Genomic DNA, 26,430 nt, shown 5'->3' on the forward strand with positions numbered 1-26,430 from the left:
CCTGAATCTCAAGGTTCACCTTGAACATGTTGACATACACTGACATCCTGTGCGCTCTTCTGGCTGCAGTTATTCCTCTCTTGAATAACTCTGCTCTCCTGACTGGTGTATGAAAAGCTGCCTGGGCTTGCCTCACTGCTGGCTACCAGAAATCTATGACAGGATGGACCTCTTTTGCCACCATGTAGTGTTTTTGGGGACCAGCTGGGTTTGCCTTGCCATAGTCCCTTTTCTTTATCCCAAATGCACCCCCTTTAAATGCTATAGGGGGGTGCTGTGCTGCCATCACCTGGGACAACTTTCTTCTGGGTAAAATCTTGCTACTATAGCACCCCCTTGCTGGGCACCTGTGCTGGTACCCCTGACCTCTTACTTCAAATCAGAGTTCCTGTAGATGGCTCTCCCAGAGCTCTCACAATGGACCAGTGCTGCAGGGTAGTGGGCAGAGCATTTTCGCTGGGTCCCAAACCTCAGAACAGCCGGATAACAGATTATAGAGCAGATAAATAGAAGTCAAAGCAGGATCTTGAAGCAGTCATGTTTATTGCTCAGAAATGGTCCTTATTAGGACTGTTACAAACTAGTTATGCTTCCTGCTACCATGCTGCACGGACGTACCGCATAAGCTCTCCGCTGGGGCTTAATCCTAAGCTCCGTATTCTAGTGGTGTATCCCCGGCTCTGCTAGGTTTCTCTGCCTCCACTTACCTCTGCCCCCAGCTGAGTTCACGCGCCCGCTGGTGATTGCCTCCACAAGTCCCTCTGGCAATTTCGTCTACTCAAGCCCCCGGCTCTGGACTAGCTGCTTGCAGATTCTTGCCTGGCTCTCCTTCGTCGATCCAGCCTCGGTCTCCAGCATTTCTTGGCCCTGCTCTTCTCACTCTCGAGGAGTCCTTTCCTTCTGCCTTAGATATCTTCTGCTCTCCTTCTACCTGGTCCGTTCCTGCGGCCTACTTCTGGTTCAATCCCCAGTCTCTGGTGCTGCTCCTCTTCCCACGGCAGTCTACTTCCAGTTGTATCCCCCGACTCCGATGCCACACATCTCCACACTGCTACCTTCCACTGTTGAAACTCTACTACAACTGCCACTGCCTGGACGCATTACGCCTATTCACTCTACTCCCTGAGTGCCTCACCTCGCCATTGCTGCTGTCTCCCTGGGTTTCAAGCTACCTACCACTTTGGTCTACTGGCCTCATCTTGCTCTACTGCACCTCAATCTGCCTGCCTACTCTGATGAGCCCTGGAGCTCCCACATTCAGATGTTATCCCCAGCCAGCTTTGATGCCTACACCTACCACACACCCTCCTCTGATGTTTCCTGGACCTACCTTATCTCTTGACTCCCTGGATCTTTGGTCCCACCTGTACTCTGGACCAACCCTATCTCTGTGACAAACCAGATCTCTCGTCTCACCTTAACTCTGGTCCCTCCGGACCACTACTGCTCCGGCGACTACCTATGATCTGTCTAGACTCACCTGTTTCAGTGTTCTCCTTCCTCCACACCTGGTACCGGCTCTCTGCAGCCCTCATTACTTCTATTACCATGTGTTTTCATTTCAATTTACCATAAGTTCATCTTAACCTTATTTTTACTTCAATTTAATTTTATCTTATTGTTTTTTATTTTAATTTTATTTTAATCTTTACTGCACTTTATATTGTTTTTACCACTGCCTTTCGTTCTTGCTCCGTTCCATAGTAATTTACAGTCCTATTTACTGTTTTACTCTGTTCCATCAGTCCTTAATTAACTAACCTCTAATCCGCTCTGGTTCACTACGATCTCCCTTTTGCTGCCCTCACCTCTGTGTTACTTACTCCCTTACCCCTCCTCCTGCCCTTTCTCATTCCCCGTCCCCCTGTCTCTCACCATGCCGCCCCGCTCCTTTCCTATACCCATCCTCTCCCCTAGCCCCCTCCACTGGTCCAACTCTCACTGCCCCATCTCTCACCTTCCCCCTTGCTCCATCAACCCTGACAATCTCATCCGCATCTCCCCTCTTCCCTCCCTTTCTCATGTGCCGTCTGGAAATCCAGGTCCATCCGTAACAAACTGTCCTCCACTCATGACCTCTTAATCTGCAACTCTCTAAATCTTCTTGCCATCACTGAAACCTGGCTTACTTCTTCTGATTCTTCCTCACCCATTGCTCTCTCTTACGGGGGCCTCTCCTTCACCCACTCCACCAGACCGGATGAGCGTCCAGGAGGTAGAGTGGGCCTCCTCATATCCCCTAACTGCACTTTTCGGGTCATTGCTATTTTACCTTCCCTCTCCTTCTCCTCCTTTGAAGTACACTCCATCCGTCTCTTCTCCTCCATCCACCTCCGTGTCTCCGTCATCTACCGTCCCCCTGGCCCCACCTCCCTTTTCCTCGACAACTTTGCTGCGTGGCTCCCCCACTACCTTTCCTCTGACCTTCCCTCCATCATACTTGCCGAGTTTAACATCCCTATGGACAACTGTTCTGAACCTGCCACCATCAAACTTCTCGCCCTTTCCTCCTCCCCTAGGCCTCACTCAGTGAACCTCTTCCCCCACCCACTGTCTTGGTCACTCCCTCAACCTTGTCTTCTCTCATCTCTGCAATCTCTCTGACTTCTCCAACTCTCCCTTCCCACTCTCTGACCACCATCTCCTCTCCTTCACTCTGTCCTCCTCCCACCTCGTCTAAAGCCACCCTCACTAGGTGCAACCTTGATACTATTGACCCTACCTCTTTCTCCTCCTCTCATGAAACTTTCCTTTCACCCCATCCCCCCCTGGCCTGCCCCGACCAGGCGCCCTCTCTCTCTACAACCACTCCCTCACTGCTGCCCTGGACGCTGTCACCCCGGCCTTCTTCTCTTAACAACACCACCATCTCCCTCTGTCACCCAACTCCACTGCCTGGGCGTCACCCTCGACTCCTCTCTCTCTTTTGCCCCCCCACATTCATTCCCTTGCCCAAGCCTGTCACTTCCAAGTACGCATCACCCACATCCGTCCCTTTCTCTCTCAGGGTGCCACCTTACTGGCCTCCCCCCACTCCCATCTCTCCCCCTTCCGCTCTATACTCATTGCGGCCGCAAGACTCAATCTTCCCCTTACGCTGCTCCTCCTCTGCCTCCCCTTTCTGCCTTGCCTTACACTGGTTCCCCTTCCCCTACAGAATCCTTTTCAAACTCCTTACCACCACTTACAAGGCTCTCTCCCAGTCTACTGCCCCTTATATCTCTAACCTCCTCTCCATTCACACTCCTGCCCGCTCACTGCCCTGGGCCAATGATCGACGTCTCTCCTCCACTCTTATCACCACTTCCCTTGTGCCTGTTCTGTCTTACCTCCTTTAGGACGTAAGCTCACATGAGCAGGGCCCTCTTCCCTCCTGTCTCCTCACCTGTTCTTCTGCTCTTTCTTTACTGCATTAGCCTGCCTGGAGTTTCTGAAGTATTGGTATTTTTTGTTTATTGTTCTGTACTGTTTCACCCTGTATAGTCTGTTTGTATGATGTACGGCCCTCCGGAAATCTTGTGGCGCCTAACAAATAAATAATAATAATAATAATAGTTAGAGTTACTAGTGATCATCCAGAGGTACAGATGGTAGATATTTGAACACCAGGGGGTAATGTATCAAGCTGCAATTGAATCAGGCTAGTTGAAACTCTCTGATGTATTAACCTGAGATTTTATGTAAAATCGCCGGAGATGAGTTATTGTAAAAATCGCTGGTTTCAAACTTGCAGAAAATAGTGGTCACTATTTTTCCCCACTCTATCTATACAAGTCTCTAAATGTATGAAGCTGCAATGTTGCTAACCCGACTGAGTTTCAAATACAAATCGACAGATACAACAAGCTGCTTTATAGATGCAAGATTGCCATCACATCAGGGTTACAATGCCGGGTTCTACAGCCGCAGGTCCTGGCGGCTGTCAAAAGTATCCTACTGCTGGTTGCGCGAAAAACGGGGAAAAAAATTGCGCAGGGTCCCCTCCAATTTTCATGTAACCAGCACTAAGCAAGCCAGTCAGGGTGGGTGACACTATAGCAGGGGAACACGCAGCAGGAGTCCCCCTGCCATAATGACATACCAACCCCAGGCTGTTCAGCGCCGGCCTGGATTCCCTAACCTGTGCGGGTGCCCACTCTAGAAATAAAGCACTAGGGCTCTTCCTACACCCCTGGGCGGTGGATGTAGGGTAATAACGTCAATGAAAATGTTATGAAAACAAAACGGACACTATTTTATTTTGTGGAACTACAAGTCCCAGCCAGGCCGGGCTGCCCTAAACAGTCTTGGCATGCTGATGCTTGTAGAACTACAAGCACCAGCATACCCATGGCAGCCAGGTCATGCTGGCACTTGGAGAACCACAAGTCCCAACATGGCCTAACACCCAAGGCTGGCTGCGACCTGTAGTTCCACAAATAAAATGTTGAATAAAACCCCAACACCCTGTTTGAAACCACAACATTTTAATAAAAATAATAAAACCCCAATAAATACATAAAACACCCTCTTTAATACATCAATTAAAAATAATAAAACCCCATATCCTCACCAATATGATGTCTTCTTTTGTCAACAGCTTTTAATCCAAAAATGTTTGTAAAAAACTGTCCTTAAATATTTGTATTTCAAAATAAGGTCCATGAAGATGTCCCCAAAATATTTGTATATCCAAAAGTCCATGCTTGAATAAAATCTTTTGATCTTCAAGTCAAGAGGACCCCCCATTGGTAATTCCAATCGGTTTGCACTCTTCTTTCTTTAGGTCAGGGGGACCCCCATTTTGTACATCCAAACAGGAATGCGCTTGTAAAACAGATAAACCCAGTAAACACACAATGCTAACTATGCTTGTACACTGAACATGCATACAACGCTCTATTTATAGGGATGTTCCCATGCTGTCATGGGAAACACTCTAGACTATAAATAGAGCTTGCGGAACCCCTGCCGCGAGTCCCCCTGCTATACTGCCACCCACCCCGGCTGGTTTGCCTAGTGCTGGTTACATAAAAATCGGGGGGACCCCCACGCAAATTTTTCCCCGACTTTCGCGCAAACCAGCATTAGGCTGGCAGCACCAGGGTTAATAGTGCTCGGGCGGGGGGACCCCACGCATTTTTTTTTTTAATAATATAATTTTATTTAGCCTAAAATCGCCATAGATTGCCATGTCAAACTTTCAACCAATCATAAATCAGTATTGGTTTGCAAATGGCGATTTTCAGCTAAATAGCAGCGAGTTTACTAAACACGGGAGAGTTTAAAAATCGGTACAAATCTTGAGAGATGAACAGCGGTTTTGAAGTTCAGACTACAAAATCGTTACTTAATACACATAACGACTTTGGGATTCAAATCGCCGTTTATCTCCCGCGATTTTAAATCGTTGAAAAATTCAGCCCTTGATATATTTACCTCCAGGACTTATTATATACAGTTTAAGACAGATGAAGACTAACTGGTAGGAGGTAATCCAGCCTCCTGCCTCCTTAACCAATCCAGGCTGATTCATGAAGCTTATAATCATACAAAAGGGAAAGTGTGTATGGCGGGCACTCTGATGGATTATAATGAATTAATAAGTAACTTTTATTGATATGCATTAAAATCTGTTATTAAATGAGGAATAATATTTCCTCCCAAATATAAAACCATAGTTATTAGCGAAATATTAAAATTGAAATGATTAGTTGAACCCATTTGAAACCGATCTGTTAAAAATAGCAATAATAATATACTACGCGACTGCAGGGTTCAGCATATTATAATAATATGTACTCCTAAATTCAATACTCTATTAAATATTGCTAAGCAAGTCTAAACAGGCTAAGAACTGTTAGTATGTATCATGGATCATATTGGTAACGGGATTGTAATGAGATCACAGTGTGCTATAGAGCCACTATAAGAGTACAATGGCTCTAAGAGGATAATTATCCTTATTTAGAACTGTAATTTGACAGATCACTGATTGTAAGAGTGATTTGAGACCATAATTGCATGAATGGCTACATATATGGATTCATGAAGCTAGCACATGAATCAGCATGCAGGGTTGTAACATTGTTGCCACTGGCAGGGGGAGTACACCAAGGAGAGGGGGGCTCAGCCTCCTCTCCATCCCTGGTGCGTGGGAGATTTTCTAAATCTCCAGTATAAAAATACTTCCAGGGACCATGCCCCGAGTTCTAACTCTTCGCTGTAGCCAAGTTTGGCTCACGGGAGTAGGCAGCCAGATACCAGGGCAGCAGTCATATATTATTATCATTTATTTATAAGGCGCCACAAGGTTTCCGCAGCGCCGTACACAATACAAACAACGGACAGTACAGGGAATAACAGTACAAAACAATAAACGAGTAGTACCAAGACTTCAGAGGCTCCAGGCAAGGCAAATATATGGAGGTTGGAGCAGAAGAGAAGGTAGAGAGAGGAGGGAGTAGGGCCCTGCTCATACGAGCTTACATCCTAAGGGGTTATCCCCATATGCTGCAGCAGCCAGAACACTGGACCCAGCCACACAGTTATACTTATTAATTCCCATTCTCATGTGGGAGAAGGGGGTCACACAATTGTGTGGCTGGATCACTTATAAATAACTTATTTGGGGCTGGATCACGTAGAAATAACCTATTAAAGATATTTATTTTAATTAGGAGTACAACGCACCACTGTTTATCATTGCAAATGTACTTATCCTTATATTGGTATGTGTTTTGTATGGAAATGTATTGATATAGGAGACAATATGTCATGTTTGGGTTTTGCAAACCTCTCCAGATCGTGTGAAACCCCTCCAGGCTGAGTTATGTGCAGGCTGCATGAAGCACCTGGATTGGTTAGAGGGGCAGAAGGCTGGATTACCTCCTGCCAGGGTATCTGTATTAATCTGTATAAAAGGCACATGGATTGACTATGTATTATTTTCACACCATTTGAAACTTCTGGAAAGATCACTAGTTCCACAAAGGAAGGAACTTAGTGGTGGCAGCAGGCTCCTCCTACTGCGGCATGAGGGGCGCATGTGGGATAAAGAAAGGGGACGGTGACGTGTCAAGGCTGTTACAGTAGTAATTTAAGGAGGCGCCACCTGTACAAAGTTCTTTACCAAGCCATGTACATTTTACAGCCGCCGCCTCCTTAAATTAGTACCTTAACAGCTCTTCAAATCTCAGTTTCAAGCAGTCTGTGTTTACAGTCACTCGCCTATGAGGTGTTCGGTGTAATTATGTCGGGGTAAGAACTGTCGGCATTTCCAGCGTCGTTATAGTGAGTATAACTGGCTAACAGCGGCCTTCCAGGGATGGAGGTGGGAAGTGTAACCTGGCGTAAAGGGTTGTTGTACCGTGTAGCTAGGAAAGTAGAAGTGGATAGACCAGTCCAGGAACAAGTTCAACTAGTGGTACCATGGAGACATCACGCACAACTGATGTCCTTTGCCCACAAAATCCCTATGGCGGGAAACCTGGGAAGAGACTGAACACTGAGGCGTCTGACACTTTTTCTGGCCTGAAATGTCGAATGACGTCCGGGCCTACTGTAAGTCCTGTGATGCGTGTCTGTGTCTTGGGCGCTCCAGTGCTCCCCTCAAGTCCTTGCCAATAATTGGGGAACCTTTTCTGAGCAGAGACCTCTCACCTGTCACTATACCTGTAATATCTGAGCAGAGACCTCTCACCTGTCACTGTACCTGTAATATCTGAGCAGAGAAATCTCACCTGTCACTGTACCTGTAATATCTGAGCAGAGACCTCTCACCTGTCACTATACCTGTAATATCTGAGCAGAGACCTCTCACCTGTCACTGTACCTGTAATATCTGAGCAGAGAAATCTCACCTGTCACTGTACCTGTAATATCTGAGCAGAGACCTCTCACCTGTCACTGTAATATCTGAGCAGAGACCTCTCACCTGTCACTGTACCTGTAATATCTGAGCAGAGACCTCTCATCTGTCACTGTACCTGTAATATCTGAGCAGAGACATCTCACCTGTCACTGTACCTGTAATATCTGAGCAGAGACCTGTCACCTGTACCTGTAATATCTGGGCAGAGACCTCTCACCTGTCACTGTACCTGTAATATCTGAGCAGAGACATCTCACCTGTCACCTGTACCTGTAATATCTGGGCAGAGACCTCTCACCTGTCACTCTACCTGTAATATCTGAGCAGGGACCTCTCACCTGTCACTGTACCTGTAATATCTGAGCAGAGACCTCTCACCTGTACCAGTAATATTTGAGCAGAGACCTCTCACCTGTCACTGTACCTGTAATATCTGAGCAGAGACCTCTCACCTGTCACTGTACCTGTAATATCTGAGCAGAGATCTCTCACCTGTACCTGTAATATCTGAGCAGGGACCTCTCACCTGTCACTGTACCTGTAATATCTGGGCAGAGACCTCTCACCTGTCACTCTACCTGTAATATCTGAGCAGAGACATCTCACCTGTCACTGTACCTGTAATATCTGAGCAGAGACCTCTCACCTGTCACTGTACCTGTAATATCTGAGCAGAGACCTCTCACCTGTCACTGTACCTGTAATATCTGAGCAGAGACCTCTCACCTGTCACTGTACCTGTAATATCTGAGCAGAGACCTCTCACCTGTCACTGTACCTGTAATATCTGAGCAGAGACCTCTCACCTGTCACTGTACATGTAATATCTGAGCAGAGACCTCTCACCTGTACCAGTAATATTTGAGCAGAGACCTCTCACCTGTCACTGTACCTGTAATATCTGAGCAGAGACCTCTCACCTGCCACTGTACCTGTAATATCTGAGCAGAGACCTCTCACCTATCACTATACCTGTAATATCTGAGCAGAGACCTCTCACCTGTCACTGTACCTGTAATATCTGAGCAGAGACATCTCACCTGTCACTGTACCTGTAATATCTGAGCAGAGACCTGTCACCTGTACCTGTAATATCTGGGCAGAGACCTCTCACCTGTCACCTGTACCTGTAATATCGGGGCAGAGACCTCTCACCTGTCACTCTACCTGTAATATCTGAGCAGAGACCTCTCACCTGTCACTGTACCTGTAATATCTGAGCAGAGACCTCTCACCTGTCACCTGTACCTGTAATATTTGAGCAGAGACCTCTCACCTGTCACCTGTACCTGTAATATTTGAGCAGAGACCTCTCACCTGTCACTGTACCTGTAATATCTGAGCAGAGACCCCTCACCTGTCACTGTACCTGTAATATCTGAGCAGAGACCTCTCACCTGTCACTGTACATGTAATATCTGAGCAGAGACATCTCACCTGTCACTGTACCTGTAATATCTGAGCAGAGACCTCTCACCTCTCACTGTACCTGTAATATCTGAGCAGAGACCTCTCACCTGTCACTGTACCTGTAATATCTGAGCAGAGACCTGTCACCTGTACCTGTAATATCTGAGCAGAGACCTCTCACCTGTCACCTGTACCTGTAATATCTGAGCAGAGACCTCTCACCTGTCACTGTACCTGTAATATCTGAGCAGAGACCTCTCACCTGTCACTGTACCTGTAATATCTGAGCAGAGACCTCTCACCTGTCACCTGTACCTGTAATATTTGAGCAGAGACCTCTCACCTGTCCCTGTAATATTTGAGCAGAGACCTCTCACCTGTCACTATATCTGTAATATCTGAGCAGAGACCTCTCACCTGTCACTGTACCTGCAAGATCTGAGCAGAGACCTCTCACCTGTCACTGTACCTGTAATATCTGAGCAGAGACCTCTCACCTGTCACTGTACCTGTAATATCTGAGCAGAGACCTCTCACCTGTCACTGTACCTGTAATATCTGAGCAGAGACCTCTCACCTGTCACTGTACCTGTAATATCTGAGCAGGGACCTCTCACCTGTCACTGTACCTGTAATATCTGAGCAGAGACCCCTCACCTGTCACTGTACCTGTAATATCTGAGCAGAGACCTCTCACCTGTCACTGTACATGTAATATCTGAGCAGAGACCTCTCACCTGTCACTGTACCTGTAATATCTGAGCAGAGACATCTCACCTGTCACTGTACATGTAATATCTGAGCAGAGACATCTCACCTGTCACTGTACCTGTAATATCTGAGCAGAGACCTCTCACCTGTCACTGTACCTGTAATATCTGAGCAGAGACCTCTCACCTGTCACTGTACCTGTAATATCTGAGCAGAGACCTGTCACCTGTACCTGTAATATCTGAGCAGAGACCTCTCACCTGTCACTGTACCTGTAATATCTGAGCAGAGACCTCCCACCTGTCACTGTACCTGTAATATCTGAGCAGAGACCTGTCACCTGTACCTGTAATATCTGAGCAGGGACCTCTCACCTGTCACTGTACCTGTAATATCTGAGCAGGGACCTCTCACCTGTCACTGTACCTGTAATATCTGAGCAGGGACCTCTCACCTGTCACTGTACCTGTAATATCTGAGCAGAGACCTCTCACCTGTCACTGTACCTGTAATATCTGAGCAGAGACCTCTCACCTGTCACTGTACCTGTAATATCTGAGCAGAGACCTCTCACCTGTCACTGTACCTGTAATATCTGAGCAGAGACATCTCACCTGTCACTGTACCTGTAATATCTGAGCAGAGACCTGTCACCTGTCACTGTACCTGTAATATCTGAGCAGAGACCTCTCACCTGTACCTGTAATATCTGAGCAGAGACCTCCCACCTGTCACTGTACCTGTAATATCTGAGCAGAGACCTCTCACCTGTCACCTGTACCTGTAATATCTGAGCAGAGACCTCTCACCTGTCACTCTACCTGTAATATCTGAGCAGAGACCTCTCACCTGTCACCTGTACCTGTAATATTTGAGCAGAGACCTCTCACCTGTTATTGTACCTGTAATATCTGAGCAGGGACCTCTCACCTGTCACCGTACCTGTAATATCTGAGCAGAGACCTCTCACCTGTCACTGTACCTGTAATATCTGAGCAGAGACCTCTCACCTGTCACTGTAATATCTGAGCAGGGACCTCTTACCTGTCACTGTACCTGTAATATCTGAGCAGGGACCTCTCACCTGACACTGTACCTGTAATATCTGAGCAGAGACCTCTCACCTGACACTGTACCTGTAATATCTGAGCAGGGACCTCTCACCTGTCACTGTACCTGTAATATCTGAGCAGAGACCTCTCACCTGTCACTGTACCTGTAATATCTGAGCAGAGACCGCTCACCTGTCACTGTACCTGTAATATCTGAGCAGGGACCTCTCACCTGTCACTGTACCTGTAATATCTGAGCAGGGACCTCTCACCTGTCACTGTAATATATGAGAAGGGACCTCTCACCTGTCACTGTACCTGTAATATCTGAGCAGGGACCTCTCACCTGTCACTGTACCTGTAATATCTGAGCAGAGACCTCTCACCTGTCCCTGTACCTGTAATATCTGAGCAGGGACCTCTCACCTGTCACTGTAATATATGAGAAGGGACCTCTCACCTGTCACTGTACCTGTAATATCTGAGCAGAGACCTCTCACCTGTCACTGTACCTGTAATATCTGAGCAGGGACCTCTCACCTGTCACTGTACCTGTAATATCTGAGCAGAGACCTCTCACCTGTCCCTGTACCTGTAATATCTGAGCAGGGACCTCTCACCTGTCACTGTAATATATGAGAAGGGACCTCTCACCTGTCACTGTACCTGTAATATCTGAGCAGGGACCTCTCACCTGTCACTGTACCTGTAATATCTGAGCAGAGACCTCTCACCTGTCACTGTAATATCTGAGCAGGGACCTCTCACCTGTCACTGTACCTGTAATATCTGAGCAGAGACATTTCACCTGTCACTGTACCTGTAATATCTGAGCAGAGACCTCTCACCTGTCACTGTACCTGTAATATCTGAGCAGAGACCTGTCACTGTAATATCTGAGCAGAGACCTCTCACCTGTCACTGTACCTGTAATATCTGAGCAGAAACATCTACCTGTCACTGTACCTGTAATATCTGAGCAGAGACCTGTCACTGTACCTGTTATATCTGAGCAGAGACCTGTCACCTGTACCTGTAATATCTGAGCAGAGACCTCTCACCTGTCACTGTACCTGTACTATTTGAGCAGAGACCTCTCACCTGTTATTGTACCTGTAATATCTGAGCAGGGACCTCTCACTGTACCTGTAATATCTGAGCAGAGACCTCTCACCTGTCACTGTAATATCTGAGCAGGGACCTCTTACCTGTCACTGTACCTGTAATATCTGAGCAGAGACCTCTCATCTGTCACTGTACCTGTAATATCTGAGCAGAGACCTCTCACCTGTCACTGTACCTGTAATATCTGAGCAGAGACCTCTCATCTGTCACTGTAATATCTGAGCAGGGACCTCTCACCTGACACTGTACCTGTAATATCTGAGCAGAGACCTCTCACCTGACACTGTACCTGTAATATCTGAGCAGAGACCTCTCACCTGACACTGTACCTGTAATATCTGAGCAGGGACCTCTCACCTGACACTGTACCTGTAATATCTGAGCAGAGACCTCTCACCTGACACTGTACCTGTAATATCTGAGCAGGGACCTCTCACCTGACACTGTACCTGTAATATCTGAGCAGGGACCTCTCACCTGTCACTGTACCTGTAATATCTGAGCAGAGACCTCTCACCTGTCACTGTCACTGTAATATCTGAGCAGGGACATCTCACCTGTCACTGTACCTGTAATATCTGAGCAGGGACCTCTCACCTGACACTGTACCTGTAATATCTGAGCAGGGACCTCTCACCTGTCACTGTACCTGTAATATCTGAGCAGAGACCTCTCACCTGTCACTGTAATATCTGAGCAGGGACCTCTCACCTGTCACTGTACCTGTAATATCTGAGCAGAGACCTGTCACCTGTCACTGTACCTGTAATATCTGAGCAGAGACCTCTCACCTGTACCTGTAATATCTGAGCAGAGACCTCCCACCTGTCACTGTACCTGTAATATCTGAGCAGAGACCTGTCACCTGTCACTCTACCTGTAATATCTGAGCAGAGACCTCTCACCTGTCACCTGTACCTGTAATATTTGAGCAGAGACCTCTCACCTGTTATTGTACCTGTAATATCTGAGCAGGGACCTCTCACCTGTCACCGTACCTGTAATATCTGAGCAGAGACCTCTCACCTGTCACTGTACCTGTAATATCTGAGCAGAGACCTCTCACCTGTCACTGTACCTGTAATATCTGAGCAGAGACCTCTCACCTGTCACTGTAATATCTGAGCAGGGACCTCATACCTGTCACTGTACCTGTAATATCTGAGCAGGGACCTCTCACCTGACACTGTACCTGTAATATCTGAGCAGAGACCTCTCACCTGACACTGTACCTGTAATATCTGAGCAGGGACCTCTCACCTGTCACTGTACCTGTAATATCTGAGCAGAGACCTCTCACCTGTCACTGTACCTGTAATATCTGAGCAGAGACCGCTCACCTGTCACTGTACCTGTAATATCTGAGCAGGGACCTCTCACCTGTCACTGTACCTGTAATATCTGAGCAGAGACCTCTCACCTGTCACTGTACCTGTAATATCTGAGCAGAGATCGCTCACCTGTCACTGTACCTGTAATATCTGAGCAGGGACCTCTCACCTGTCACTGTACCTGTAATATCTGAGCAGAGACCTCTCACCTGTCACTGTACCTGTAATATCTGAGCAGAGACCGCTCACCTGTCACTGTACCTGTAATATCTGAGCAGGGACCTCTCACCTGTCCCTGTACCTGTAATATCTGAGCAGGGACCTCTCACTGTAATATATGAGAAGGGATCTCTCACCTGTCACTGTACCTGTAATATCTGAGCAGGGACCTCTCACCTGTCACTGTACCTGTAATATCTGAGCAGAGACCTCTCATCTGTCACTGTACCTGTAATATCTGAGCAGAGACCTCTCACCTGTCACTGTAATATCTGAGCAGGGACCTCTCACCTGTCACTGTACCTGTAATATCTGAGCAGAGACCTCTCACCTGTCACTGTACCTGTAATATCTGAGCAGAGACCTCTCACCTGTCACTGTACCTGTAATATCTGAGCAGAGACATCTCACCTGTCACTGTACCTGTAATATCTGAGCAGAGACCTGTCACCTGTCACTGTAATATCTGAGCAGAGACCTCTCACCTGTCACTGTACCTGTAATATCTGAGCAGAAACATCTACTTGTCACTGTACCTGTAATATCTGAGCAGAGACCTGTCACTGTACCTGTTATATCTGAGCAGAGACCTGTCACCTGTACCTGTAATATCTGAGCAGAGACTTCTCACCTGTCACTCTACCTGTAATATCTGAGCAGAGACCTCTCACCTGTCACTGTACCTGTAATATCTGAGCAGAGACCTCTCACCTGTCACCTGTACTATTTGAGCAGAGACCTCTCACCTGTTATTGTACCTGTAATATCTGAGCAGGGACCTCTCACTGTACCTGTAATATCTGAGCAGAGACCTCTCACCTGTCACTGTACCTGTAATATCTGAGCAGAGACCTCTCACCTGTCACTGTAATATCTGAGCAGGGACCTCTTACCTGTCACTGTACCTGTAATATCTGAGCAGAGACCTCTCATCTGTCACTGTACCTGTAATATCTGAGCAGAGACCTCTCACCTGTCACTGTACCTGTAATATCTGAGCAGAGACCTCTCATCTGTCACTGTAATATCTGAGCAGGGACCTCTCACCTGACACTGTACCTGTAATATCTGAGCAGAGACCTCTCATCTGTCACTTTAATATCTGAGCAGGGACCTCTCACCTGTCACTGTACCTGTAATATCTGAGCAGAGACCTCTCACCTGACACTGTACCTGTAATATCTGAGCAGGGACCTCTCACCTGTCACTGTACCTGTAATATCTGAGAAGAGACCTCTCACCTGTCACTGTACCTGTAATATCTGAGCAGGGACCTCTCACCTGACACTGTACCTGTAATATCTGAGCAGGGACCTCTCACCTGACACTGTACCTGTAATATCTGAGCAGGGACCACTCATCTGTCACTGTAATATCTGAGCAGAGACCTCTCACCTGTCACTGTACCTGTAATATCTGAGAAGAGACCTCTCACCTGTTACTGTACCTGTAATATCTGAGCAGAGACCTCTCACCTGTCACTGTACCTGTAATATCTGAGCAGAGACCTCTCACCTGTCACTGTACCTGTAATATCTGAGCAGAGACCTCTCACCTGTCACTGTACCTGTAATATCTGAGAAGAGACCTCTCACCTGTCACTGTACCTGTAATATCTGAGCAGAGACCTCTCACCTGTCACTGTACCTGTAATATCTGAGCAGAGACCTCTCACCTGTCACTGTACCTGTAATATCTGAGCAGAGACCTCTCACCTGTCACTGTACCTGTAATATCTGAGCAGAGACCTCTCACCTGTCACTGTAATATCTGAGCAGGGACCTCTTACCTGTCACTGTACCTGTAATATCTGAGCAGGGACCTCTCACCTGACACTGTACCTGTAATATCTGAGCAGAGACCTCTCACCTGACACTGTACCTGTAATATCTGAGCAGGGACCTCTCACCTGTCACTGTACCTGTAATATCTGAGCAGAGACCTCTCACCTGTCACTGTACCTGTAATATCTGAGCAGAGACCGCTCACCTGTCACTGTACCTGTAATATCTGAGCAGGGACCTCTCACCTGTCACTGTACCTGTAATATCTGAGCAGAGACCTCTCACCTGTCCCTGTACCTGTAATATCTGAGCAGGGACCTCTCACCTGTCACTGTAATATCTGAGCAGGGACCTCTCACCTGTCACTGTACCTGTAATATCTGAGCAGAGACCTCTCACCTGTCCCTGTACCTGTAATATCTGAGCAGGGACCTCTCACCTGTCACTGTAATATATGAGAAGGGACCTCTCACCTGTCACTGTACCTGTAATATCTGAGCAGGGACCTCTCACCTGTCACTGTACCTGTAATATCTGAGCAGAGACCTCTCACCTGTCACTGTAATATCTGAGCAGGGACCTCTCACCTGTCACTGTACCTGTAATATCTGAGCAGAGACCTCTCACCTGTCACTGTACCTGTAATATCTGAGCAGAGACATTTCACCTGTCACTGTACCTGTAATATCTGAGCAGAGACCTCTCACCTGTCACTGTACCTGTAATATCTGAGCAGAGACCTGTCACCTGTCACTGTAATATCTGAGCAGAGACCTCTCACCTGTCACTGTACCTGTAATATCTGAGCAGAAACATCTACCTGTCACTGTACCTGTAATATCTGAGCAGAGACCTGTCACTGTACCTGTTATATCTGAGCAGAGACCTGTCACCTGTACCTGTAATATCTGAGCAGAGACCTCTCACCTGTCACTGTACCTGTACTATTTGAGCAGAGACCTCTCACCTGTTATTGTACCTGTAATATCTGAGCAGGGACCTCTCACTGTACCTGTAATATCTGAGCAGAGACCTCTCACCTGTCACTGTAATATCTGAGCAGGGACCTCTTACCTGTCACTGTACCTGTAATATCTGAGCAGAGACCTCTCATCTGTCACTGTACCTGTAATATCTGAGCAGAGACCTCTCACCTGTCACTGTACCTGTAATATCTGAGCAGAGACCTCTCATCTGTCACTGTAATATCTGAGCAGGGACCTCTCAACTGACACTATACCTGTAATATCTGAGCAGAGACCTCTCACCTGACACTGTACCTGTAATATCTGAGCAGAGACCTCTCACCTGACACTGTACCTGTAATATCTGAGCAGGGACCTCTCACCTGACACTGTACCTGTAATATCTGAGCAGGGACCTCTCACCTGTCACTGTAATATCTGAGCAGAGACCTCTCACCTGTCACTGTCACTGTAATATCTGAGCAGGGACATCTCACCTGTCACTGTACCTGTAATATCTAAACAGGGACCTCTCACCTGACACTGTACCTGTAATATCTGAGCAGGGACCTCTCACCTGTCACTGTACCTGTAATATCTGAGCAGAGACCTCTCACCTGTCACTGTAATATCTGAGCAGGGACCTCTCACCTGTCACTGTACCTGTAATATCTGAGCAGAGACCTGTCACCTGTCACTGTACCTGTAATATCTGAGCAGAGACCTCTCACCTGTACCTGTAATATCTGAGCAGAGACCTCCCACCTGTCACTGTACCTGTAATATCTGAGCAGAGACCTGTCACCTGTCACTCTACCTGTAATATCTGAGCAGAGACCTCTCACCTGTCACCTGTACCTGTAATATTTGAGCAGAGACCTCTCACCTGTTATTGTACCTGTAATATCTGAGCAGGGACCTCTCACCTGTCACCGTACCTGTAATATCTGAGCAGAGACCTCTCACCTGTCACTGTACCTGTAATATCTGAGCAGAGACCTCTCACCTGTCACTGTACCTGTAATATCTGAGCAGAGACCTCTCACCTGTCACTGTAATATCTGAGCAGGGACCTCTTACCTGTCACTGTACCTGTAATATCTGAGCAGGGACCTCTCACCTGACACTGTACCTGTAATATCTGAGCAGAGACCTCTCACCTGACACTGTACCTGTAATATCTGAGTAGGGACCTCTCACCTGTCACTGTACCTGTAATATCTGAGCAGAGACCTCTCACCTGTCACTGTACCTGTAATATCTGAGCAGAGACCGCTCACCTGTCACTGTACCTGTAATATCTGAGCAGGGACCTCTCACCTGTCACTGTACCTGTAATATCTGAGCAGAGACCTCTCACCTGTCCCTGTACCTGTAATATCTGAGCAGGGACCTCTCACTGTAATATATGAGAAGGGACCTCTCACCTGTCACTGTACCTGTAATATCTGAGCAGGGACCTCTCACCTGTCACTGTACCTGTAATATCTGAGCAGAGACCTCTCATCTGTCACTGTACCTGTAATATCTGAGCAGAGACCTCTCACCTGTCACTGTAATATCTGAGCAGGGACCTCTCACCTGTCACTGTACCTGTAATATCTGAGCAGAGACCTCTCACCTGTCACTGTACCTGTAATATCTGAGCAGAGACCTCTCACCTGTCACTGTACCTGTAATATCTGAGCAGAGACATCTCACCTGTCACTGTACCTGTAATATCTGAGCAGAGACCTGTCACCTGTCACTGTAATATCTGAGCAGAGACCTCTCACCTGTCACTGTACCTGTAATATCTGAGCAGAAACATCTACCTGTCACTGTACCTGTAATATCTGAGCAGAGACCTGTCACTGTACCTGTTATATCTGAGCAGAGACCTGTCACCTGTACCTGTAATATCTGAGCAGAGACTTCTCACCTGTCACTCTACCTGTAATATCTGAGCAGAGACCTCTCACCTGTCACTGTACCTGTAATATCTGAGCAGAGACCTCTCACCTGTCACCTGTACTATTTGAGCAGAGACCTCTCACCTGTTATTGTACCTGTAATATCTGAGCAGGGACCTCTCACCTGTCACTGTACCTGTAATATCTGAGCAGAGACCTCTCACCTGTCACTGTACCTGTAATATCTGAGAAGAGACCTCTCACCTGTCACTGTACCTGTAATATCTGAGCAGGGACCTCTCACCTGACACTGTACCTGTAATATCTGAGCAGGGACCTCTCACCTGACACTGTACCTGTAATATCTGAGCAGGGACCTCTCATCTGTCACTGTAATATCTGAGCAGAGACCTCTCACCTGTCACTGTACCTGTAATATCTGAGAAGAGACCTCTCACCTGTTACTGTACCTGTAATATCTGAGCAGAGACCTCTCACCTGTCACTGTACCTGTAATATCTGAGCAGAGACCTCTCACCTGTCACTGTACCTGTAATATCTGAGAAGAGACCTCTCACCTGTCACTGTACCTGTAATATCTGAGCAGAGACCTCTCACCTGTCACTGTACCTGTAATATCTGAGCAGAGACCTCTCATCTGTCACTGTAATATCTGAGCAGGGACCTCTCACCTGACACTGTACCTGTAATATCTGAGCAGAGACCTCTCACCTGACACTGTACCTGTAATATCTGAGCAGGGACCTCTCACCTGTCACTGTACCTGTAATATCTGAGCAGAGACCTCTCACCTGTCACTGTCACTGTAATATCTGAGCAGGGACATCTCACCTGTCACTGTACCTGTAATATCTGAGCAGGGACCTCTCACCTGACACTGTACCTGTAATATCTGAGCAGGGACCTCTCACCTGTCACTGTACCTGTAATATCTGAGCAGAGACCTCTCACCTGTCACTGTAATATCTGAGCAGAGACCTCTCACCTGTCACTGTACCTGTAATATCTGAGCAGAGACCTCTCACCTGTCACTGTACCTGTAATATCTGAGCAGAGACCTCTCACCTGACACTGTACCTGTAATATCTGAGCAGGGACCTCTCACCTGTCACTGTACCTGTAATATCTGAGCAGAGACCTCTCATCTGTCACTGTACCTGTAATATCTGAGCAGAGACCTCTCACCTGTCACTGTACCTGTAATGTCTGAGCAGGGACCTCTCACCTGTCACTGTACCTGTAATATCTGAGCAGGGACCTCTCATCTGTCACTGTACCTGTAATATCTGAGCAGAGACCTCTCACCTGTCACTGTACCTGTAATGTCTGAGCAGGGACCTCTCATCTGTCACTGTACCTGTAATATCTGAGCAGGGACCTCTCACCTGTCACTGTACCTGTAATATCTGAGCAGAGACCTCTCACCTGTCACTGTACCTGTAATATCTGAGCAGAGACCTCTCACCTGTCACTGTACCTGTAATATCTGAGCAGGGACCTCTCACCTGTCATTGTACCTGTAATATCTGAGCAGGGACCTCTCACCTGTCACTGTACCTGTAATATCTGAGCAGAGACCTCTCACCTGTCACCTCTACCTGTAATATCTGAGCAGGGACCACTCACCTGTCACTGTATCTGTAATATCTGAGCAGAGACCTCTCACCTGTCACTGTAATATCTGAGCAGGGACCTCTCACCTGTCACTGTACCTGTAATATCTGAGCAGAAACATCTACCTGTCACTGTACCTGTAATATCTGAGCAGAGACCTGTCACTGTACCTGTTATATCTGAGCAGAGACCTGTCACCTGTACCTGTAATATCTGAGCAGAGACTTCTCACCTGTCACTCTACCTGTAATATCTGAGCAGAGACCTCTCACCTGTCACTGTACCTGTAATATCTGAGCAGAGACCTCTCACCTGTCACCTGTACTATTTGAGCAGAGACCGCTCACCTGTTATTGTACCTGTAATATCTGAGCAGGGACCTCTCACTGTACCTGTAATATCTGAGCAGAGACCTCTCACCTGTCACTGTACCTGTAATATCTGAGCAGAGACCTCTCACCTGTCACTGTAATATCTGAGCAGGGACCTCTCACCTGACACTGTACCTGTAATATCTGAGCAGAGACCTCTCATCTGTCACTGTAATATCTGAGCAGGGACCTCTCACCTGACACTGTACCTGTAATATCTGAGCAGAGACCTCTCACCTGTCACTGTACCTGTAATATCTGAGCAGAGACCTCTCACCTGTCACCTGTACTATTTGAGCAGAGACCTCTCACCTGTTATTGTACCTGTAATATCTGAGCAGGGACCTCTCACTGTACCTGTAATATCTGAGCAGAGACCTCTCACCTGTCACTGTACCTGTAATATCTGAGCAGAGACCTCTCACCTGTCACTGTAATATCTGAGCAGGGACCTCTCACCTGACACTGTACCTGTAATATCTGAGCAGAGACCTCTCACCTGTCACTGTCACTGTAATATCTGAGCAGGGACATCTCACCTGTCACTGTACCTGTAATATCTGAGCAGGGACCTCTCACCTGACACTGTACCTGTAATATCTGAGCAGGGACCTCTCACCTGACACTGTACCTGTAATATCTGAGCAGAGACCTCTCATCTGTCACTGTAATATCTGAGCAGAGACCTCTCACCTGACACTGTACCTGTAATATCTGAGCAGAGACCTCTCACCTGTCACTGTACCTGTAATATCTGAGCAGAGACCTCTCACCTGTCACTGTCACTGTAATATCTGAGCAGGGACATCTCACCTGTCACTGTACCTGTAATATCTGAGCAGGGACCTCTCACCTGTCACTGTACCTGTAATATCTGAGAAGAGACCTCTCACCTGTCACTGTACCTGTAATATCTGAGCAGGGACCTCTCACCTGACACTGTACCTGTAATATCTGAGCAGGGACCTCTCACCTGACACTGTACCTGTAATATCTGAGCAGGGACCTCTCACCTGTCACTGTACCTGTAATATCTGAGCAGAAACATCTACCTGTCACTGTACCTGTAATATCTGAGCAGAGACCTGTCACTGTACCTGTTATATCTGAGCAGAGACCTGTCACCTGTACCTGTAATATCTGAGCAGAGACTTCTCACCTGTCACTCTACCTGTAATATCTGAGCAGAGACCTCTCACCTGTCACTGTACCTGTAATATCTGAGCAGAGACCTCTCACCTGTCACTGTACCTGTAATATCTGAGCAGGGACCTCTCAACTGACACTGTACCTGTAATATCTGAGCAGAGACCTCTCATCTGTCAGTGTAATATCTGAGCAGAGACCTCTCACCTGACACTGTACCTGTAATATCTGAGCAGAGACCTCTCACTGTACCTGTAATATCTGAGCAGAGACCTCTCACCTGTCACTGTACCTGTAATATCTGAGCAGGGACATCTCACCTGTCACTGTACCTGTAATATCTGAGCAGGGACCTCTCACCTGACACTGTACCTGTAATATCTGAGCAGGGACCTCTCACCTGTCACTGTACCTGTAATATCTGAGCAGAGACCTCTCATCTGTCACTGTACCTGTAATATCTGAGCAGAGACCTCTCACCTGTCACTGTACCTGTAATATCTGAGCAGAGACCTCTCACCTGTCACTGTACCTGTAATATCTGAGCAGAGACCTCTCACCTGTCACTGTAATATCTGAGCAGGGACCTCTCAACTGACACTGTACCTGTAATATCTGAGCAGAGACCTCTCATCTGTCAGTGTAATATCTGAGCAGAGACCTCTCACCTGACACTGTACCTGTAATATCTGAGCAGAGACCTCTCATCTGTCACTGTACCTGTAATATCTGAGCAGAGACCTCTCACCTGTCACTGTACCTGTAATATCTGAGCAGAGACCTCTCATCTGTCACTGTAATATCTGAGCAGGGACCTCTCACCTGACACTGTACCTGTAATATCTGAGCAGAGACCTCTCACCTGACACTGTACCTGTAATATCTGAGCAGGGACCTCTCACCTGTCACTGCACCTGTAATATCTGAGCAGAGACCTCTCACCTGTCACTGTACCTGTAATATCTGAGAAGAGACCTCTCACCTGTCACTGTACCTGTAATATCTGAGCAGAGACCTCTCACCTGTCACTGTACCTGTAATATCTGAGAAGAGACCTCTCACCTGTCACTGTACCTGTAATATCTGAGCAGAGACCTCTCACCTGTCACTGTACCTGTAATATCTGAGCAGAGACCTCTCATCTGTCACTGTAATATCTGAGCAGAGACCTCTCACCTGACACTGTACCTGTAATATCTGAGCAGAGACCTCTCACCTGTCACTGTACCTGTAATATTTGAGCAGAGACCTCTCACCTGTCACTGTACCTGTAATATCTGAGCAGGGACCTCTCACCTGACACTGTACCTGTAATATCTGAGCAGGGACCTCTCACATGTCACTGTACCTGTAATATCTGAGCAGAGACCTCTCACCTGTCACTGTAATATCTGAGCAGGGACCTCTCACCTGTCACTGTACCTGTAATATCTGAGCAGAGACCTCTCACCTGTCACTGTACCTGTAATATCTGAGCAGAGACCTCTCACCTGTCACTGTAATATCTGAGCAGGGACCTCTCAACTGACACTGTACCTGTAATATCTGAGCAGAGACCTCTCATCTGTCAGTGTAATATCTGAGCAGAGACCTCTCACCTGACACTGTACCTGTAATATCTGAGCAGAGACCTTTCATCTGTCACTGTACCTGTAATATCTGAGCAGAGACCTCTCACCTGTCACTGTACCTGTAATATCTGAGCAGAGACCTCTCATCTGTCACTGTAATATCTGAGCAGGGACCTCTCACCTGACACTGTACCTGTAATATCTGAGCAGAGACCTCTCACCTGACACTGTACCTGTAATATCTGAGCAGGGACCTCTCACCTGTCACTGTACCTGTAATATCTGAGCAGAGACCTCTCACCTGTCACTGTACCTGTAATATCTGAGAAGAGACCTCTCACCTGTCACTGTACCAGTAATATCTGAGCAGAGACCTCTCACCTGTCACTGTACCTGTAATATCTGAGAAGAGACCTCTCACCTGTCACTGTACCTGTAATATCTGAGCAGAGACCTCTCACCTGTCACTGTACCTGTAATATCTGAGCAGAGACCTCTCATCTGTCACTGTAATATCTGAGCAGAGACCTCTCACCTGACACTGTACCTGTAATATCTGAGCAGAGACCTCTCACCTGTCACTGTACCTGTAATATCTGAGCAGAGACCTCTCACCTGTCACTGTACCTGTAATATCTGAGCAGGGACCTCTCACCTGACACTGTACCTGTAATATCTGAGCAGGGACCTCTCACCTGTCACTGTACCTGTAATATCTGAGCAGAGACCTCTCACCTGTCACTGTAATATCTGAGCAGGGACCTCTCACCTGTCACTGTACCTGTAATATCTGAGCAGGGACCTCTCACCTGTCACTGTACCTGTAATATCTGAGCAGGGACCTCTCACCTGTCACTGTACCTGTAATATCTGAGCAGAGACCTCTCACCTGTCACTGTACCTGTAATATCTGAGCAGAGACCTCTCACCTGACACTGTACCTGTAATATCTGAGCAGAGACCTCTCACCTGTCACTGTACCTGTAATATCTGAGCAGAGACCTCTCACCTGTCACTGTACCTGTAATGTCTGAGCAGGGACCTCTCACCTGTCACTGTACCTATAATATCTGAACAGAGACCTCTCACCTGTACCTGTAATATCTGAGCAGGGACCTCTCACCTGACACTGTACCTGTAATATCTGAGCAGGGACCTCTCACCTGTCACTGTACCTGTAATATCTGAGCAGAGACCTCTCATCTGTCACTGTACCTGTAATATCTGAGCAGAGACCTCTCACCTGTCACTGTACCTGTAATGTCTGAGCAGGGACCTCTCACCTGTCACTGTACCTGTAATATCTGAGCAGAGACCTCTCACCTGTCACTGTACCTGTAATGTCTGAGCAGGGACCTCTCACCTGTCACTGTACCTGTAATATCTGAGCAGAGACCTCTCACCTGTCATTGTACCTGTAATATCTGAGCAGAGACCTCTCACCTGTCACCTCTACCTGTAATATCTGAGCAGGGACCACTCACCTGTCACTGTATCTGTAATATCTGAGCAGAGACCTCTCACCTGTCACTGTAATATCTGAGCAGGGACCTCTCACCTGTAACTGTAATATCTGAGCAGGGACCTCTCACCTGTCACTGTACCTGTAATATCTGAGCAGGGACCTCTCACCTGTCACTGTACCTGTAATATCTGAGCAGAGACCTCTCACCTGTCACTGTACCTGTAATATCTGAGCAGGGACCTCTCACCTGTCACTGTACCTGTAATATCTGAGCAGAGACCTCTTACCTGTCATTGTACCTGTAATATCTGAGCAGAGACCTCTCATCTGTCACTGTAATATCTGAGCAGGGACCTCTCACCTGACACTGTACCTGTAATATCTGAGCAGAGACCTCTCACCTGACACTGTACCTGTAATATCTGAGCAGGGACCTCTCACCTGTCACTGTACCTGTAATATCTGAGCAGAGACCTCTCACCTGTCACTGTACCTGTAATGTCTGAGCAGGGACCTCTCACCTGTCACTGTACCTGTAATATCTGAGCAGAGACCTCTCACCTGTCATTGTACCTGTAATATCTGAGCAGAGACCTCTCACCTGTCACCTCTACCTGTAATATCTGAGCAGGGACCACTCACCTGTCACTGTATCTGTAATATCTGAGCAGAGACCTCTCACCTGTCACTGTAATATCTGAGCAGGGACCTCTCACCTGTCACTGTAATATCTGAGCAGGGACCTCTCACCTGTCACTGTACCTGTAATATCTGAGCAGGGACCTCTCACCTGTCACTGTACCTGTAATATCTGAGCAGAGACCTCTCACCTGTCACTGTACCTGTAATATCTGAGCAGGGACCTCTCACCTGTCACTGTACCTGTAATATCTGAGCAGAGACCTCTCACCTGTCACTGTACCTGTAATATCTGAGCAGGGACATCTCACCTGTCACTGTACCTGTAATATCTGAGCAGGGACCTCTCACCTGACACTGTACCTGTAATATCTGAGCAGGGACCTCTCACCTGTCACTGTACCTGTAATATCTGAGCAGAGACCTCTCACCTGTCACTGTAATATCTGAGCAGAGACCTCTCACCTGTCACTGTACCTGTAATATCTGAGCAGAGACCTCTCACCTGTCACTGTACCTGTAATATCTGAGCAGAGACCTCTCACCTGACACTGTACCTGTAATATCTGAGCAGGGACCTCTCACCTGTCACTGTACCTGTAATATCTGAGCAGAGACCTCTCATCTGTCACTGTACCTGTAATATCTGAGCAGAGACCTCTCACCTGTCACTGTACCTGTAATGTCTGAGCAGGGACCTCTCACCTGTCACTGTACCTGTAATATCTGAGCAGGGACCTCTCATCTGTCACTGTACCTGTAATAACTGAGCAGAGACCTCTCACCTGTCACTGTACCTGTAATGTCTGAGCAGGGACCTCTCATCTGTCACTGTACCTGTAATATCTGAGCAGGGACCTCTCACCTGTCACTGTACCTGTAATATCTGAGCAGAGACCTCTCACCTGTCACTGTACCTGTAATATCTGAGCAGAGACCTCTCACCTGTCACTGTACCTGTAATATCTGAGCAGGGACCTCTCACCTGTCATTGTACCTGTAATATCTGAGCAGGGACCTCTCACCTGTCACTGTACCTGTAATATCTGAGCAGAGACCTATCACCTGTCACCTCTACCTGTAATATCTGAGCAGGGACCACTCACCTGTCACTGTATCTGTAATATCTGAGCAGAGACCTCTCACCTGTCACTGTAATATCTGAGCAGGGACCTCTCACCTGTCACTGTACCTGTAATATCTGAGCAGAAACATCTACCTGTCACTGTACCTGTAATATCTGAGCAGAGACCTGTCACCTG

The 26,430-nt window shown here is 47.3% G+C and overlaps 1 protein-coding gene across 4 annotated transcripts in view; it reads right to left on the minus strand.

Annotated features, from left to right (window-relative positions):
• Positions 1–26,430, minus strand: part of KHK (ketohexokinase) — a 108,690-nt gene that overhangs the window by 67,330 nt on the left and 14,930 nt on the right. The window lies entirely within an intron of this gene.

Source organism: Mixophyes fleayi, chromosome 3 (assembly GCF_038048845.1).
Source record: "Mixophyes fleayi isolate aMixFle1 chromosome 3, aMixFle1.hap1, whole genome shotgun sequence".
Classification (NCBI taxonomy): Eukaryota; Metazoa; Chordata; class Amphibia; order Anura; family Limnodynastidae; genus Mixophyes; species Mixophyes fleayi.